A 16962-nucleotide genomic window follows, 5' to 3' on the forward strand; every position below is an offset into this window, starting at 1 on the left:
CAATTTGATAGAAAAGTTTAAAGCCTTGGTTGATCTTAGCTCTGATTACCCTAAAGAGTGAAGAGAGTTAATAGAAAAATCCTACAGAATCTCAAGTCCAAAGTCGCATTTTCCTCCCAAGCATGCTGCACTTAGCTCATGGCACGGCTCAAATTACTGATACATACCTCGAATGAAAAACATTGGTCGGACTGTGTGTTAGAGCAGGGACGTGGCAATAATTGGACAGCTCGTGCAGAGAGCCAGCACGGGAAGGATTGGCCCAATGATTTTCATCACCACATTAAGAATTATATGATTGTATTACTCCAAGCATTGAAAGGTTTTCTACCAGCGGCTCATTGCTCCAGTGGTATGATGCTTGCTTGAAAAGAATCTTTAGTCAAACATCAACAATTTCCTCACCCTGGAGACATTGCAGAAGTCTTCAAATCAGTAATTGTTAGAAAATCAGCGCAGAGCCTAATTCCATTGTATCGCAAGAAACTCACGAGCTTATTTTTAACAGCGGGAATTCAGTCCCAGATGTGCAGAAACTGCGACGTAAATATGAAAATCCGTCTATTCCCAGAAGCCGCCTCCACAATTTCCATATTGTCAATCTGGGAGCACAGGCAGAAGAGACGGTAAGGACGACTTTATTAATCGTTGTTTCTATCCTTTGGTAGCTAAAATATTGAAATAAAAGGTATTTTCGGACGACCCTCTTTGGATAATAAAGGTAGATCGAGGTTGGTGAGAGGTTAAGGTGATGGATTGTTCATCCAGTTGGAAGACACTTGGCCTGAAAATTTTACAGTAACCAAGTAAGACAATCTTACCTCTCGCTGTGTAAGATTCTCTCACTTTCTCGAACTAATGCTTCACCCAGTTCTAATGGAACAGAGATCTCGGATTACAGATAGATCTTTCCCCGCTTCCTTCCTTCCTTCCATTCCATTGCCTGCCGCGTTTCCTACATTACAACAGTGAATATACTTTAAAAGTACTTCATTGGCTGCAATGCACTTTGGAACGTCCGGTGGCCATGAAACGCGTGGCGGAATTTTGAATCTTTCTGTCTTTCCTTGTTCGCACTTTCCTGCCTTATTGGGCAAGGAGCCTGATTTTGATGTTAACTCTGTGATCAAAAGCTTATCAGTTCCAGTCCTAACCTCGGCTTTTTGCACATTTATTAAAATCTATTTGATTGAAACTATCCAACATATAATAACATCGTCCATTTAAAGCCAGTGAGTTATAACAGTCGTTTCAATGGTGAGGGGAATCTTTAGAGGAACAACTCCTGCGACATCAGAAATAGAATCAGTGCCCAGCTCTGCTGTTCGGGGCAACATAGAAACATAGAAGATAGGAGCAGGAGTAGGCCATTCGGCCCTTCGAGCCTGCTCCGCCACTCAATGAGATCATGGCTGATCATCCAAATTCAGTACCCTGTCCCTGCCTTCTCCCCATATCCCTTGATCCCTTTAGCCTTAAGAAATATATCCAACTCTTTCTTGAATATACATAATGAACTGGGCTCCACCGCCCTCTGTGGCAGAGAATTCCACAGGTTCACCACTCTCTGGGTGAAGAAATTCCTCCTCATTTCAGTTCTAAATGGCTTACCCCTTATCCTTAGACTATGACCCCTGTTTCTGGACTCCCCGGCCATCAGAAACATTCTTCCTGCATCTAGTCTGTCCAGGCCTGACAGGATTTTATAGGTTTCGATGAGATCCCCTCTCAATCTTCTAAACTCCAGTGAGTATAAGCCCAATCGACACAATCTCTCCTCGTACGTCATTCCTGCCATCCCATGTATCAGCCTGGTGAATCTTCGCTGCACTCCTTCCATGGCAAGTACGTCCTTCCTCAGGTAAGGCGACGAAAACTGCACACAATACTCAAGGTGCGGTCTCACCAAGGCCCTGTACAACTGCAGCAAGACAACCTTTTTCTTGTACTCGAACCCTCTTGCTACGAAGGCCAACATAACATTTGCCTTCTTAACCGCCTGCTGCACCTGCAAGCTTACCTTCAGCGACTGGTGCACAAGAACACCCAGGACTCTTTGCACTTCCCCTTCTCCCAATCTATTGCCATGCAAATAATAATCTGCCTTCCTGTTTTTGCCACCAAAGTGGATAACCTCACATTTATCCACATTATAGTGCATTTGCCATGTTTCTGCCCAATCATCCAACCTGTACAAATCGTACTGGAATTTCACGACATCCTCCTCACAGCATACCCTCCCACCCAGCTTTGTGTCGTCTGCAAATTTGGAGATATTACATCCAATTCCCTCGTCCAGATCATTAATATATATTGTGAACAGCTGGGGCCCTAGGACCGATCCTGCCGGTACCCCACTAGTCACTGCCTGCCACTCGGAAAATGACCCGTTTATTTCAACTCTTTGCTTTCTGTCCGCCAACCAGTTCTCTATCCAAATCAATACCAAGGCAATCCTCGCCTCGTCCTGTTTCATTTTCACATCGATGGGAGAAGCTGAGAGCGATCTCCAATCTACACTGGCTTTACACCGCTTGAAAGATTGACAGGAAAAGCAAATGATGAGGAATCATAGAATCATAGAAAGTTACAGCACGGAATGAGGCCATTTTGGCCATTCGTGTCCACGACGGCCAACAAAGAGCTATCCAGCCTAGGAAGCTGGAAAAATGGTTTACTTTATCATTTGAAAATTCATTTAATTTCTTATTTTTATTGATTTTAGATGAGCGCAGTTTTCTGATTGGCACCAAGTCTGTACAATTAATTTCTGTTAAACTTTATTTTGCTCCCACTCTTCATAAAGAACAATGTGTCCCTCGCCATGGGCCTTCAAAAACCTTTCAATTATGGCCAACCTCCTGTAATCGCTGCGTTCATCCACTAGCGCCCTTTTCATTTGTCTGTTAATTGGTTCAATGGCACACTTCAAAAGACCTGTTAAGATTAAGGCGGAATGCTTTCGATCTAACTGCACCACGCCAGCCAGCCAAAGTTTCACATTCCAACCCTCATTGGCAGCTAGGTGATGCTGCCCATCGTTCACGCATCACAACAGTTTTGGGAAAAGCGCCAACCAGCAAGACAATAAAATCCAGTCCTTCAGTTAACAAGCCCACTATCACAAGATTCCCCAAGAAAATTTTGTGAACAATCGGGCCACTGTCCTTGTCTGTCGAGCAGTCCCACAGATCTAAAGGTATCGACTGGTTCTAAGGCACTAATGTAAATTGGTGCGAATGGGTCCTGTGCCCAAACCAGCGGTGGTAGCAGATCAAACGTAACATCGTAAGCAGCTGAAAGTGAATGTTGGATTAGACAACACCGCAGGAAAGTGACAATGAAATGGAAGGAGGAAAGTAACGGAGGGCTGGTGATTGTGAAAGGATGATAATGTTGGCGGGTTTGTATTATGGAGCATCAACACAGGTATGTGAGAGCGCAGGGTTTTGAAGGAATAAATAGGTTTTCATCACCAATAAGACACATTTCTTCAGGTGGTAAATACTGATGTGTCCCAGCGGTCTATCAGAGAACAGACAATATAAAGCCAGCTGTGCTGTAATAAGGATTCGAACCGTGGTTGCTGTGGTTAGAACGCAGTATCACCAGTCACTTTACGATAACAGCGGCACACATCAGTTGCGGGGTGTTTGCTCTCACCACAGCATAGTTGCGCACGGCATGGATAGGTTTGCTGCTAAATATGAATAAAATGCAATTGTTGTTTACAGCTGTTTCAGTCATAGGAACATAGAAACAGGTGGTGGCCATTTAACCATCGAGCCTGCTCCGCCATTCAATTACATCATGTCGTAACTCCATCTACCTGCTCTGATTCCATAAATCTTCATATCCTTGCCTAACAAAAATCTATCAACCTCAATTTAGAAATTGTCAATTGACCCCCGGCCTCAAAAGCCTTTTGTAGGAGAGAGTTCCGGATTCCCACTACCCTCTGTCTGAAGAAGCCCTTCCTTACATTATCTCTGAACGTGATAGCTTTAATTTTATGGTTATTTCCCATTCTGCTGGACCCTCCCACCAGAGGAAATAGTTTCTCTCTCTCTCTCACACTTATTTGACTGCAGCTCTAACCGAAGTCCACATCCCAGGACATTAACTGTTCCTCTGATCCTATCCCACTAATTTATATTTTGAGCCCGTGCCTCTTTCCCTGATGATGCTTTGCGCCCTGTCTCTGCATTTGGATTTGTTGTAGATCACTGGCAGCTGGCGGCAAAAGCGAGCGGGATATGGGCGCTCACAGGGAATGCTGCTTCTCATGGCTGCCTCACCCCCCGCGGGAGCTAGCGGGGGTTTGAAAGCATTCATGTGTGACACAGTTAGGATTTAAGAAGTGTTGTCTCAAAGTACCAACATATGAAGGAAGCGCCTCTTTATGGGGGTTTTGGAGACACAACATGATTTGGGGAACTCGCCTGACTCCAGATCATAAGACGACGTGTCTGGGTTGCGGCTAAATTTTTTTACCAGATTGTGTGTGAATAACTCGAAACCCCTCACAATAAACACTGTCACTTTTCACTGTTTAGCGGACGAGTTTCTCGGAGTGATGTGCCTGATCCTCTCATTCATTCGTTTGTACAAACCTCGGGAAAGGACGGAGGTGGAAATGATTTACAGGGAAATTATCAAAACATATCTTCAAGTCTCGCGTTCACCCATAAAGAAGCTCAAACTTACGGATTCAGAATCTTTGAGTGTAATCGGCTCTGTGGGTCAATGGATAGCGCGGTTGGCCTTCTAATTAATGGTGGGAAGGTTGTGGGTTGGAGTCCCGCCAGAGTCGCTGTACAGTCAGGATTTAGTGATGAACTTTTGCAGCAAAACCACAACTCGTTCATTGATGTCCTTCAAGGAATGGAAATCGCCAATGAGTCCGTTTGAATTGTGATTAATTAACATGTCAGCTTCAATCTGCGCACCTCATGTCAGCTTCAATTTGCGCACCTCATGTCAGCTTCAACCTGCGCACCTCATGTAAGCTTCAATCTGCGCACCTGCTGGAAAATTTTTCTTTACTCCACGAGTGTTGTGTCGACAAACCCTGTGCCTTCTGTCCTCTGGAGCTCAAACATTCTCTGGAGAAAAGAGAATCCGACCTTCTGGAACGGTAAAAAGCCATCATTTGAGCCTGGGAACCTCTCCCATTCATACTTCAGATGAGGGACTGTCAAAATTGGCCGGTTTCACGCCAGATTCAGAATATAAAAAGTGTCACCCAGATAATTAAAAGACCTTTGTAGGATTTAAACCTTCAATCTTCTGATAACTGTTTCGGTGCCAATCTCAGAGGAAGGAAGAAGGAAGAGAGGGTTCTCAGTCTCCGATTCGCGATCTCATCTCCACTTTCATTCAAGGTGGGTTGAGAAATTTCTTGGAATATTTTAATTTTAACAAGATATGAGCAATGCAGGGGCAGAGACCAGCAACACCAGTGCAATTTCCACGAAAATGCATTGCAAGTAAGATTCAGTGAAATGCTTGGAAAGTGCATCAGCATCAAACGTGTAATACAGTAACGACGAGGATTAGATTCGTACCCACGCGTGCAGAGCACAATAGATTAACAGTCCATCGCCTTAACCACTCGTCCACGTCGTCTCACCAATGTACGGCTTTCAGACATTCCATTTCTTGCTTTTTACATCTAATTAGAACGACCCTGAAAGAAATTCAACTTCACCGCTTATCCTGCCCGTGCACACAGATCTACAATGTTGAAAATGTACAATCAGCTTAATGAAAGCAACAGGCCTTCCGTTACTTCAGATGAGGGACTGTCAAAAATGGCCGGTTTCACGCCAGATTCAGAATATAAAAAGTGTCGCCCAGATAATTAAAAGACCTTTGTAGGACTTGAACCTTCAAATAACTGAAGAATTTGCAACCGAAGTCAGACGCATTATCCATTAGTCTATGCGGGCGCTGATGCCGCTGACTCTCTTTTTATGGGGTGAATTGTGAGCAGGTTCAAGGAAACAGCTCGAAAAAAGAAGTGGATTGAGGAAAAGATAAAAATATTTCAACTGTATTAACAGGTCCTCTGTGAGCTGGATTCGCACCAGCGCAGTGAAACTCAATGCAAATGGGAAATGACATCGGCGGCTCGTTGGTCTAGGGGTATGATTCTCGCTTTGGGCATTTCACGATTAAAATGCGAGAGGTCCCGGGTTCAAATCCCGGACGAGCCCTGGCACATTTTCTTAAACTCAACAACTCGGTCATCAAAGCTGAAATCGCTCTGCTTCTTAAAAAACGGCATGATCCGAGATTGTGAGCTCTGCCATTTCAAACAGACATAGAATGATCCGGGACTGTGAGCACTCCTGGTTCAAACAGACCCAGATTGATTCGCAACTGACCACGACCACGCCCATTATAGACAGGCCTGTTTTTCAAAGCTTATGAAATCCATGGCAACATCAATCGGGCTGTTTCTAAATCGATGCCCGGTTTAATCTTGGACGCCAAGTTGAAAGTTTACTCCATTATCATTTTTCCCATTATCTCCGTCATTTTACTCCAGCCAAATGAACTGAGTTTAGGTGTCAGCCGTGGCTCAGCGGTAGCATACTCAAGCCTCACTCCAGAGACTTGAGTGCATAATCCAGGCTGACACTCCAGGGCAGTACTGAGGTAGTGCTGCACTGTCGGCAGTGCCGTCCTTCTAGTAAGATGTTAAACTGGGGCTTCAGATCCCATGAGAGAATGCTGAAAAAACGAGGATTTCTCGCGCATTATTTATCTCTCAACCAAAGACCCAAAAACAGAAAATCTCGTCTTTAAGTTTGATAAATATTTTTGAAATTCCAAAGGAGAAATTTATGTTCCTGTTCCCTAATCATTTGCCTCTGTTGCCGCTAGTCTTTTCATTCGGTGCCAATCTCAAAGGAACAGAGGGTTTCTCAATCTCCGATTCACGATCTCATCTCCACTTTCATTCAAGGTGGGTTGAGAAATTTCTTGGAATATTTTAATTTTAACAAGATATCAGCAATGCAGGGGCACAGACCAGCAACACCAGTGCAATTTTCATGAAATTGTATTTCAAGTAAGATTCAGTGAAATGCTTGGAAAGTGCATCAGCATCAAACGTGTAATACAGTAAGCGACGAGGATGGGATTCGAACCCACGCGTGCAGAGCACAAGGGATTAGCAGTCCATCGCCTTAACCTCTCGGCCACCTCGTCTCACCAATATACTGCTTTCAGATATTCCATTTCTTGCTTTTTACATCTAATTAGAACTACCCTGAAAGAAATTCAACTTCACCGCTTATCCTGCCCGTGCACACAGATCTACAATGTTGAAAATGTACAATCAGCTTAATGTAAGCAACAGGCCTTCCGTTACTTCAGATGAGGGACTGTCAAAAATGGCCGGTTTCACGCCAGATTCAGAATATAAAAAGTGTCGCCCAGATAATTAAAAGACCTTTGTAGGACTTGAACCTTCAATCTTCTGATAACTGAAGAATTTGCAACAGAAGTCAGATGCCTAATCCATTAGTCTATGCGGCCGCTGATGCCGCTGAATCTCTTTTTATGGGGCGAATTGTGAGCAGGTTCAAGGGAACTGCTCGAAAAAAGAAGTGGATTGAGGAAAAGATAAAAATATTTCAACTGTATTAACAGGTCCTCTGTGAGCTGGATTCGCACCAGCGCAGTGAAACTCAATGCAAATGGGAAATGACATCGGCGGCTCGTTGGTCTAGGGGTATGATTCTCGCTTTGGGCATTTCACGATTAAAATGCGAGAGGTCCCGGGTTCAAATCCCGGACGAGCCCTGGCACATTTTGTTAAACTCAACAACTCGGTCATCAAAGCTGAAATCGCTCTGCTTCTAAAAAAACGGCATGATCCGAAATTGTGAGCTCTGCCATTTCAAACAGACACAGAATGATCCGGGGCTGTGAGCACTCGCGGTTTAAACAGACCCAGAATGATTCGCAACTGACCGCGACCCCGCCCATTTTCGACAGGCCTGATTTTCAAAGCTTATGAAATCTATGGCAACATAAATCGGGCTGTTTCTAAAACGATGCCCGGTTTAATCTTGGACACCAAGTTGAAAATTTACTCCATTATCATTTTTCCCATTATCTCCGTCATTTTACTCCAGCCAAATGAACTGAGTTTAGGTGTCAGCCGTGGCTCAGCGGCAGCATACTCAAGCCTCACTCCAGAGACTTGAGTGCATAATCCAGGCTGACACTCCAGGGCAGTACTGAGGGAGTGCTGCACTGTCGGCAGTGCCGTCCTTCTAGTAAGATGTTAAACTGGGGCTTCAGATCCCATGAGAGAATGCTGAAAAGAACGAGGATTTCTCGCGCATTATTTATCTCTCAACCAAAGACCCAAAAACAGAATTTCAAAGGAAGGAAGAGAGGGTTCTCAATCTTCGATTCACGATCTCATCTCCACTTTCATTCAAGGTGGGTTGAGAAATTTCTTGGAATATTTTAATTTTAACAAGATATCAGCAATGCAGGGGCACAGACCAGCAACACCAGTGCAATTTTCACGAAATTGTATTTCAAGTAAGATTCAGTGAAATGCTTGGAAAGTGCATCAGCATCAAACGTGTAATACAGTAAACGACGAGGATGGGATTCGAACCCACGCGTGCAGAGCACAATGGATTAGCAGTCCATCGCCTTAACCTCTCGGCCACCTCGTCTCACCAATATACTGCTTTCAGATATTCCATTTCTTGCTTTTTACATCTAATTAGAACTACCCTGAAAGAAATTCAACTTCACCGCTTATCCTGCCCGTGCACACAGATCTACAATGTTGAAAATGTACAATCAGCTTAATGTAAGCAACAGGCCTTCCGTTACTTCAGATGAGGGACTGTCAAAAATGGCCGGTTTCACGCCAGATTCAGAATATAAAAAGTGTCGCCCAGATAATTAAAAGACCTTTGCAGGACTTGAACCTTTAATCTTCTGATAACTGAAGAATTTGCAACAGAAGTCAGATGCCTAATCCATTAGTCTATGCGGCCGCTGATGCCGCTGAATCTCTTTTTATGGGGCGAATTGTGAGCAGGTTCAAGGAAACTGCTCGAAAAAAGAAGTGGATTGAGGAAAAGATAAAAATATTTCAACTGTATTAACAGGTCCTCTGTGAGCTGGATTCGCACCAGCGCAGTGAAACTCAATGCAAATGGGAAATGACATCGGCGGCTCGTTGGTCTAGGGGTATGATTCTCGCTTTGGGCATTTCACGATTAAAATGCGAGAGGTCCCGGGTTCAAATCCCGGACGAGCCCTGGCACATTTTGTTAAACTCAACAACTCGGTCATCAAAGCCTGAAATCGCTCTGCTTCTAAAAAAACGGCATGATCCGAGATTGTGAGCTCTGCCATTTCAAACAGACACAGAATGATCCGGGGCTGTGAGCACTCGCGGTTTAAACAGACCCAGAATGATTCGCAACTGACCGCGACCCCGCCCATTTTCGACAGGCCTGATTTTCAAAGCTTATGAAATCGATGGCAACATAAATCGGGCTTTTTCTAAAACGATGCCCGGTTTAATCTTGGACACCAAGTTGAAAATTTACTCCATTATCATTTTTCCCATTATCTCCGTCATTTTACTCCAGCCAAATGAACTGAGTTTAGGTGTCAGCCGTGGCTCAGCGGCAGCATACTCAAGCCTCACTCCAGAGACTTGAGTGCATAATCCAGGCTGACACTCCAGGGCAGTACTGAGGGAGTGCTGCACTGTCGGCAGTGCCGTCCTTCTAGTAAGATGTTAAACTGGGGCTTCAGATCCCATGAGAGAATGCTGAAAAGAACGAGGATTTCTCGCGCATTATTTATCTCTCAACCAAAGACCCAAAAACAGAAAATCTCGTCTTTAAGTTTGATAAATATTTTTGAAATTCCAAAGGAGAAACTTATGTTCCTGTTCCCTAATCATTTGCCTCTGTTGCCGCTAGTCTTTTCATTCGGTGCCAATCTCAAAGGAAGGAAGAAGGAAGAGAGGGTTCTCAATCTCCCATTCACGATCTCATCTCCACAGGTGGGTTGAGAAATTTCTTGGAATATTTTAATTTTAACAAGATATCAGCAATGCAGGGGCACAGACCAGCAACACCAGTGCAATTTTCACGAAATTGTATTTCAAGTAAGATTCAGTGAAACGCTTGGAAAGTGCATCAGCATCAAACGTGTAATACAGTAACGACGAGCATGGGATTCGAACCCACGCGTGCAGAGCACAATGGATTAGCAGTCCATCGCCTTAACCTCTCGGCCACCTCGTCTCACCAATATACTGCTTTCAGATATTCCATTTCTTGCTTTTTACATCTAATTAGAACTACCCTGAAAGAAATTCAACTTCACCGCTTATCCTGCCCGTGCACACAGATCTACAATGTTGAAAATGTACAATCAGCTTAATGTAAGCAACAGGCCTTCCGTTACTTCAGATGAGGGACTGTCAAAAATGGCCGGTTTCACGCCAGATTCAGAATATAAAAAGTGTCGCCCAGATAATTAAAAGACCTTTGCAGGACTTGAACCTTTAATCTTCTGATAACTGAAGAATTTGCAACAGAAGTCAGATACCTAATCCATTAGTCTATGCGGCCGCTGATGCCGCTGAATCTCTTTTTATGGGGCGAATTGTGAGCAGGTTCAAGGAAACTGCTCGAAAAAAGAAGTGGATTGAGGAAAAGATAAAAATATTTCAACTGTATTAACAGGTCCTCTGTGAGCTGGATTCGCACCAGCGCAGTGAAACTCAATGCAAATGGGAAATGACATCGGCGGCTCGTTGGTCTAGGGGTATGATTCTCGCTTTGGGCATTTCACGATTAAAATGCGAGAGGTCCCGGGTTCAAATCCCGGACGAGCCCTGGCGCATTTTGTTAAACTCAACAACTCGGTCATCAAAGCTGAAATCGCTCTGCTTCTAAAAAAACGGCATGATCCGAGATTGTGAGCTCTGCCATTTCAAACAGACACAGAATGATCCGGGGCTGTGAGCACTCGCGGTTTAAACAGACCCAGAATGATTCGCAACTGACCGCGACCCCGCCCATTTTCGACAGGCCTGATTTTCAAAGCTTATGAAATCTATGGCAACATAAATCGGGCTGTTTCTAAAACGATGCCCGGTTTAATCTTGGACACCAAGTTGAAAATTTACTCCATTATCATTTTTCCCATTATCTCCGTCATTTTACTCCAGCCAAATGAACTGAGTTTAGGTGTCAGCCGTGGCTCAGCGGCAGCATACTCAAGCCTCACTCCAGAGACTTGAGTGCATAATCCAGGCTGACACTCCAGGGCAGTACTGAGGTAGTGCTGCACTGTCGGCAGTGCCGTCCTTCTAGTAAGATGTTAAACTGGGGCTTCAGATCCCATGAGAGAATGCTGAAAAGAACGAGGATTTCTCGCGCATTATTTATCTCTCAACCAAAGACCCAAAAACAGAAAATCTCGTCTTTAAGTTTGATAAATATTTTTGAAATTCCAAAGGAGAAACTTATGTTCCTGTTCCCTAATCATTTGCCTCTGTTGCCGCTAGTCTTTTCATTCGGTGCCAATCTCAAAAGAAGGAAGAAGGAAGAGAGGGTCCTCAATCTCCGATTACACGATCTCATCTCCACTTTCATTCAAGGTGGGTTGAGAAATTTCTTGGAATATTTTAATTTTACCAAGATATGAGCAATGCAGGGGCACAGACCAGCAACACCAGTGCAATTTTCACGAAATTGTATTTCAAGTAAGATTCAGTGAAATGCTTGGAAAGTGCATCAGCATCAAACGTGTAATACAGTAAGCGACGAGGATGGGATTCGAACCCACGCGTGCAGAGCACAAGGGATTAGCAGTCCATCGCCTTAACCTCTCGGCCACCTCGTCTCACCAATATACTGCTTTCAGATATTCCATTTCTTGCTTTTTACATCTAATTAGAACTACCCTGAAAGAAATTCAACTTCACCGCTTATCCTGCCCGTGCACACAGATCTACAATGTTGAAAATGTACAATCAGCTTAATGTAAGCAACAGGCCTTCCGTTACTTCAGATGAGGGACTGTCAAAAATGGCCGGTTTCACGCCAGATTCAGAATATAAAAAGTGTCGCCCAGATAATTAAAAGACCTTTGCAGGACTTGAACCTTTAATCTTCTGATAACTGAAGAATTTGCAACAGAAGTCAGATACCTAATCCATTAGTCTATGCGGCCGCTGATGCCGCTGAATCTCTTTTTATGGGGCGAATTGTGAGCAGGTTCAAGGAAACTGCTCGAAAAAAGAAGTGGATTGAGGAAAAGATAAAAATATTTCAACTGTATTAACAGGTCCTCTGTGAGCTGGATTCGCACCAGCGCAGTGAAACTCAATGCAAATGGGAAATGATATCGGCGGCTCGTTGGTCTAGGGGTATGATTCTCGCTTTGGGCATTTCACGATTAAAATGCGAGAGGTCCCGGGTTCAAATCCCGGACGAGCCCTGGCGCATTTTGTTAAACTCAACAACTCGGTCATCAAAGCTGAAATCGCTCTGCTTCTAAAAAAACGGCATGATCCGAGATTGTGAGCTCTGCCATTTCAAACAGACACAGAATGATCCGGGGCTGTGAGCACTCGCGGTTTAAACAGACCCAGAATGATTCGCAACTGACCGCGACCCCGCCCATTTTCGACAGGCCTGATTTTCAAAGCTTATGAAATCTATGGCAACATAAATCGGGCTGTTTCTAAAACGATGCCCGGTTTAATCTTGGACACCAAGTTGAAAATTTACTCCATTATCATTTTTCCCATTATCTCCGTCATTTTACTCCAGCCAAATGAACTGAGTTTAGGTGTCAGCCGTGGCTCAGCGGCAGCATACTCAAGCCTCACTCCAGAGACTTGAGTGCATAATCCAGGCTGACACTCCAGGGCAGTACTGAGGTAGTGCTGCACTGTCGGCAGTGCCGTCCTTCTAGTAAGATGTTAAACTGGGGCTTCAGATCCCATGAGAGAATGCTGAAAAGAACGAGGATTTCTCGCGCATTATTTATCTCTCAACCAAAGACCCAAAAACAGAAAATCTCGTCTTTAAGTTTGATAAATATTTTTGAAATTCCAAAGGAGAAACTTATGTTCCTGTTCCCTAATCATTTGCCTCTGTTGCCGCTAGTCTTTTCATTCGGTGCCAATCTCAAAAGAAGGAAGAAGGAAGAGAGGGTCCTCAATCTCCGATTACACGATCTCATCTCCACTTTCATTCAAGGTGGGTTGAGAAATTTCTTGGAATATTTTAATTTTACCAAGATATGAGCAATGCAGGGGCACAGACCAGCAACACCAGTGCAATTTTCACGAAATTGTATTTCAAGTAAGATTCAGTGAAATGCTTGGAAAGTGCATCAGCATCAAACGTGTAATACAGTAAGCGACGAGGATGGGATTCGAACCCACGCGTGCAGAGCACAATGGATTAGCAGTCCATCGCCTTAACCTCTCGGCCACCTCGTCTCACCAATATACTGCTTTCAGATATTCCATTTCTTGCTTTTTACATCTAATTAGAACTACCCTGAAAGAAATTCAACTTCACCGCTTATCCTGCCCGTGCACACAGATCTACAATGTTGAAAATGTACAATCAGCTTAATGTAAGCAACAGGCCTTCCGTTACTTCAGATGAGGGACTGTCAAAAATGGCCGGTTTCACGCCAGATTCAGAATATAAAAAGTGTCGCCCAGATAATTAAAAGACCTTTGCAGGACTTGAACCTTTAATCTTCTGATAACTGAAGAATTTGCAACAGAAGTCAGATGCCTAATCCATTAGTCTATGCGGCCGCTGATGCCGCTGAATCTCTTTTTATGGGGCGAATTGTGAGCAGGTTCAAGGAAACTGCTCGAAAAAAGAAGTGGATTGAGGAAAAGATAAAAATATTTCAACTGTATTAACAGGTCCTCTGTGAGCTGGATTCGCACCAGCGCAGTGAAACTCAATGCAAATGGGAAATGACATCGGCGGCTCGTTGGTCTAGGGGTATGATTCTCGCTTTGGGCATTTCACGATTAAAATGCGAGAGGTCCCGGGTTCAAATCCCGGACGAGCCCTGGCACATTTTGTTAAACTCAACAACTCGGTCATCAAAGCTGAAATCGCTCTGCTTCTAAAAAAACGGCATGATCCGAGATTGTGAGCTCTGCCATTTCAAACAGACACAGAATGATCCGGGGCTGTGAGCACTCGCGGTTTAAACAGACCCAGAATGATTCGCAACTGACCGCGACCCCGCCCATTTTCGACAGGCCTGATTTTCAAAGCTTATGAAATCGATGGCAACATAAATCGGGCTTTTTCTAAAACGATGCCCGGTTTAATCTTGGACACCAAGTTGAAAATTTACTCCATTATCATTTTTCCCATTATCTCCGTCATTTTACTCCAGCCAAATGAACTGAGTTTAGGTGTCAGCCGTGGCTCAGCGGCAGCATACTCAAGCCTCACTCCAGAGACTTGAGTGCATAATCCAGGCTGACACTCCAGGGCAGTACTCAGGTAGTGCTGCACTGTCGGCAGTGCCGTCCTTCTAGTATAGATGTTAAACTGGGGCTTCAGATCCCATGAGAGAATGCTGAAAAGAACGAGGATTTCTCGCGCATTATTTATCTCTCAACCAAAGACCCAAAAACAGAAAATCTCGTCTTTAAGTTTGATAAATATTTTTGAAATTCCTAAAGGAGAAATTTATGTTCCTGTTCCCTAATCATTTGCCTCTGTTGCCGCTAGTCTTTTCATTCGGTGCCAATCTCAAAGGAAGGAAGAAGGAAGAGAGGGTTCTCAATCTCCGATTCACGATCTCATCTCCACTTTCATTCAAGGTGGGTTGAGAAATTTCTTGCAATATTTTAATTTTAACAAGATTTGAGCAATGCAGGGGCACAGACCATCAACACCAGTGCAATTTTCACGAAATTGTATTTCAAGTAAGATTCAGTGAAATGCTTGGAAAGTGCATCAGCATCAAACGTGTAATACAGTAACGACGAGGATGGGATTCGAACCCACACGTGCAGAGCACAATGGATTAGCAGTCCATCGCCTTAACCTCTCGGCCACCTCGTCTCACCAATATACTGCTTTCAGACATTCCATTTCTTGCTTTTTACATCTAATTAGAACTACCCTGAAAGAAATTCAACTTCACCGCTTATCCTGCCCGTGCACACAGATCTACAATGTTGAAAATGTACAATCAGCTTAATGTAAGCAACAGGCCTTCCGTTACTTCAGATGAGGGACTGTCAAAAATGGCCGGTTTCACGCCAGATTCAGAATATAAAAAGTGTCGCCCAGATAATTAAAAGACCTTTGTAGGACTTGAACCTTCAATCTTCTGATAACTGAAGAATTTGCAACAGAAGTCAGATGCCTAATCCATTAGTCTATGCGGCCGCTGATGCCGCTGAATCTCTTTTTATGGGGCGAATTGTGAGCAGGTTCAAGGAAACTGCTCGAAAAAAAAGTGGATTGAGGAAAAGATAAAAATATTTCAATTGTATTAACAGGTCCTCTGTGAGCTGGATTCGCACCAGCGCAGTGAAACTCAATGCAAATGGGAAATGACATCGGCGGCTCGTTGGTCTAGGGGTATGATTCTCGCTTTGGGCATTTCACGATTAAAATGCGAGAGGTCCCGGGTTCAAATCCCGGACGAGCCCTGGCACATTTTCTTAAACTCAACAACTCGGTCATCAAAGCTGAAATCGCTCTGCTTCTTAAAAAACGGCATGATCCGAGATTGTGAGCTCTGCCATTTCAAACAGACACAGAATGATCCGGGGCTGTGAGCACTCGCGGTTTAAACAGACCCAGAATGATCCGCGACCCCGCCCATTATAGACAGGCCTGATTTTCAAAGCTTATGAAATCTATGGCAACATAAATCGGGCTGTTTCTAAAACGATGCCCGGTTTAATCTTGGACACCAAGTTGAAAATTTACTCCATTATCATTTTTCCCATTATCTCCGTCATTTTACTCCAGCCAAATGAACTGAGTTTAGGTGTCAGCCGTGGCTCAGCGGCAGCATACTCAAGCCTCACTCCAGAGACGTGAGTGCATAATCCAGGCTGACACTCCAGGGCAGTACTGAGGTAGCGCTGCACTGTCGGTCAGTGCCGTCCTTCTACTAAGATGTTAAACTGGGGCTTCAGATCCCATGAGAGAATGCTGAAAAGAACGAGGATTTCTCGCGCATTCTTTATCTCTCAACCAAAAACAGAAAATCTCGTCTTTAACTTTGATAAATATTTTTGAAATTCCTAAAGGAGAAATTTATGTTCCTGTTCCCTAATCATTTGCCTCTGTTGCCGCTAGTCTTTTCATTCGGTGCCAATCTCAAAGGAAGGAAGAAGGAAGAGAGGGTTCTCAATCTCCGATTCACGATCTCATCTCCACTTTCATTCAAGGTGGGTTGAGAAATTTCTAGCAATATTTTAATTTTAACAAGATATGAGCAATGCAGGGGCACAGACCAGCAACACCAGTGCAATTTTCACGAAATTGTATTTCAAGTAAGATTCAGTGAAATGCTTGGAAAGTGCATCAGCATCAAACATGTAATACAGTAACGACGAGGATGGGATTCGAACCCACGCGTGCAGAGCACAATGGATTAGCAGTCCATCGCCTTAACCTCTCGGCCACCTCGTCTCACCAATATACTGCTTTCAGACATTCCATTTCTTGCTTTTTACATCTAATTAGAACTACCCTGAAAGAAATTCAACTTCACCGCTTATCCTGCCCGTGCACACAGATCTACAATGTTGAAAATGTACAATCAGCTTAATGTAAGCAACAGGCCTTCCGTTACTTCAGATGAGGGACTGTCAAAAATGGCCGGTTTCACGCCAGATTCAGAATATAAAAAGTGTCGCCCAGATAATTA

The 16962-nt window shown here is 43.9% G+C and overlaps 14 non-coding genes across 14 annotated transcripts; 7 read left to right on the forward strand and 7 right to left on the reverse strand.

Annotated features, from left to right (window-relative positions):
* Positions 1 to 6130: 6130 nt before the first annotated feature.
* Positions 6131 to 6218, forward strand: trnap-ugg (transfer RNA proline (anticodon UGG)). Its single transcript is given in 2 exon segments — positions 6131 to 6166; positions 6183 to 6218. It is a non-coding gene; the product is annotated as a tRNA-Pro (tRNA).
* Positions 6219 to 7136: 918 nt separating this feature from the next.
* Positions 7137 to 7218, reverse strand: trnas-gcu (transfer RNA serine (anticodon GCU)). Its single transcript has one exon. It is a non-coding gene; the product is annotated as a tRNA-Ser (tRNA).
* A 509-nt stretch (positions 7219 to 7727) lies between these two features.
* On the forward strand, positions 7728 to 7815 carry trnap-ugg (transfer RNA proline (anticodon UGG)). Its single transcript is given in 2 exon segments — positions 7728 to 7763; positions 7780 to 7815. It is a non-coding gene; the product is annotated as a tRNA-Pro (tRNA).
* An 811-nt stretch (positions 7816 to 8626) lies between these two features.
* Positions 8627 to 8708, reverse strand: trnas-gcu (transfer RNA serine (anticodon GCU)). Its single transcript has one exon. It is a non-coding gene; the product is annotated as a tRNA-Ser (tRNA).
* Positions 8709 to 9217: 509 nt separating this feature from the next.
* trnap-ugg (transfer RNA proline (anticodon UGG)) lies at positions 9218 to 9305 on the forward strand. The gene is given in 2 exon segments: positions 9218 to 9253; positions 9270 to 9305. It is a non-coding gene; the product is annotated as a tRNA-Pro (tRNA).
* Positions 9306 to 10225: 920 nt separating this feature from the next.
* On the reverse strand, positions 10226 to 10307 carry trnas-gcu (transfer RNA serine (anticodon GCU)). The gene has a single exon. It is a non-coding gene; the product is annotated as a tRNA-Ser (tRNA).
* A 509-nt stretch (positions 10308 to 10816) lies between these two features.
* On the forward strand, positions 10817 to 10904 carry trnap-ugg (transfer RNA proline (anticodon UGG)). The gene is given in 2 exon segments: positions 10817 to 10852; positions 10869 to 10904. It is a non-coding gene; the product is annotated as a tRNA-Pro (tRNA).
* Positions 10905 to 11834: 930 nt separating this feature from the next.
* Positions 11835 to 11916, reverse strand: trnas-gcu (transfer RNA serine (anticodon GCU)). Its single transcript has one exon. It is a non-coding gene; the product is annotated as a tRNA-Ser (tRNA).
* A 509-nt stretch (positions 11917 to 12425) lies between these two features.
* trnap-ugg (transfer RNA proline (anticodon UGG)) lies at positions 12426 to 12513 on the forward strand. The gene is given in 2 exon segments: positions 12426 to 12461; positions 12478 to 12513. It is a non-coding gene; the product is annotated as a tRNA-Pro (tRNA).
* Positions 12514 to 13443: 930 nt separating this feature from the next.
* On the reverse strand, positions 13444 to 13525 carry trnas-gcu (transfer RNA serine (anticodon GCU)). Its single transcript has one exon. It is a non-coding gene; the product is annotated as a tRNA-Ser (tRNA).
* A 509-nt stretch (positions 13526 to 14034) lies between these two features.
* Positions 14035 to 14122, forward strand: trnap-ugg (transfer RNA proline (anticodon UGG)). The gene is given in 2 exon segments: positions 14035 to 14070; positions 14087 to 14122. It is a non-coding gene; the product is annotated as a tRNA-Pro (tRNA).
* A 930-nt stretch (positions 14123 to 15052) lies between these two features.
* Positions 15053 to 15134, reverse strand: trnas-gcu (transfer RNA serine (anticodon GCU)). Its single transcript has one exon. It is a non-coding gene; the product is annotated as a tRNA-Ser (tRNA).
* Positions 15135 to 15642: 508 nt separating this feature from the next.
* On the forward strand, positions 15643 to 15730 carry trnap-ugg (transfer RNA proline (anticodon UGG)). The gene is given in 2 exon segments: positions 15643 to 15678; positions 15695 to 15730. It is a non-coding gene; the product is annotated as a tRNA-Pro (tRNA).
* A 912-nt stretch (positions 15731 to 16642) lies between these two features.
* trnas-gcu (transfer RNA serine (anticodon GCU)) lies at positions 16643 to 16724 on the reverse strand. The gene has a single exon. It is a non-coding gene; the product is annotated as a tRNA-Ser (tRNA).
* Positions 16725 to 16962: the final 238 nt, after the last annotated feature.

This window comes from Somniosus microcephalus, unplaced genomic scaffold, assembly GCF_052327205.1.
Source record: "Somniosus microcephalus isolate GS21.2 unplaced genomic scaffold, FLI_Smic_1.0 unresolved_chr1, whole genome shotgun sequence".
Taxonomy (NCBI): Eukaryota; Metazoa; Chordata; class Chondrichthyes; order Squaliformes; family Somniosidae; genus Somniosus; species Somniosus microcephalus.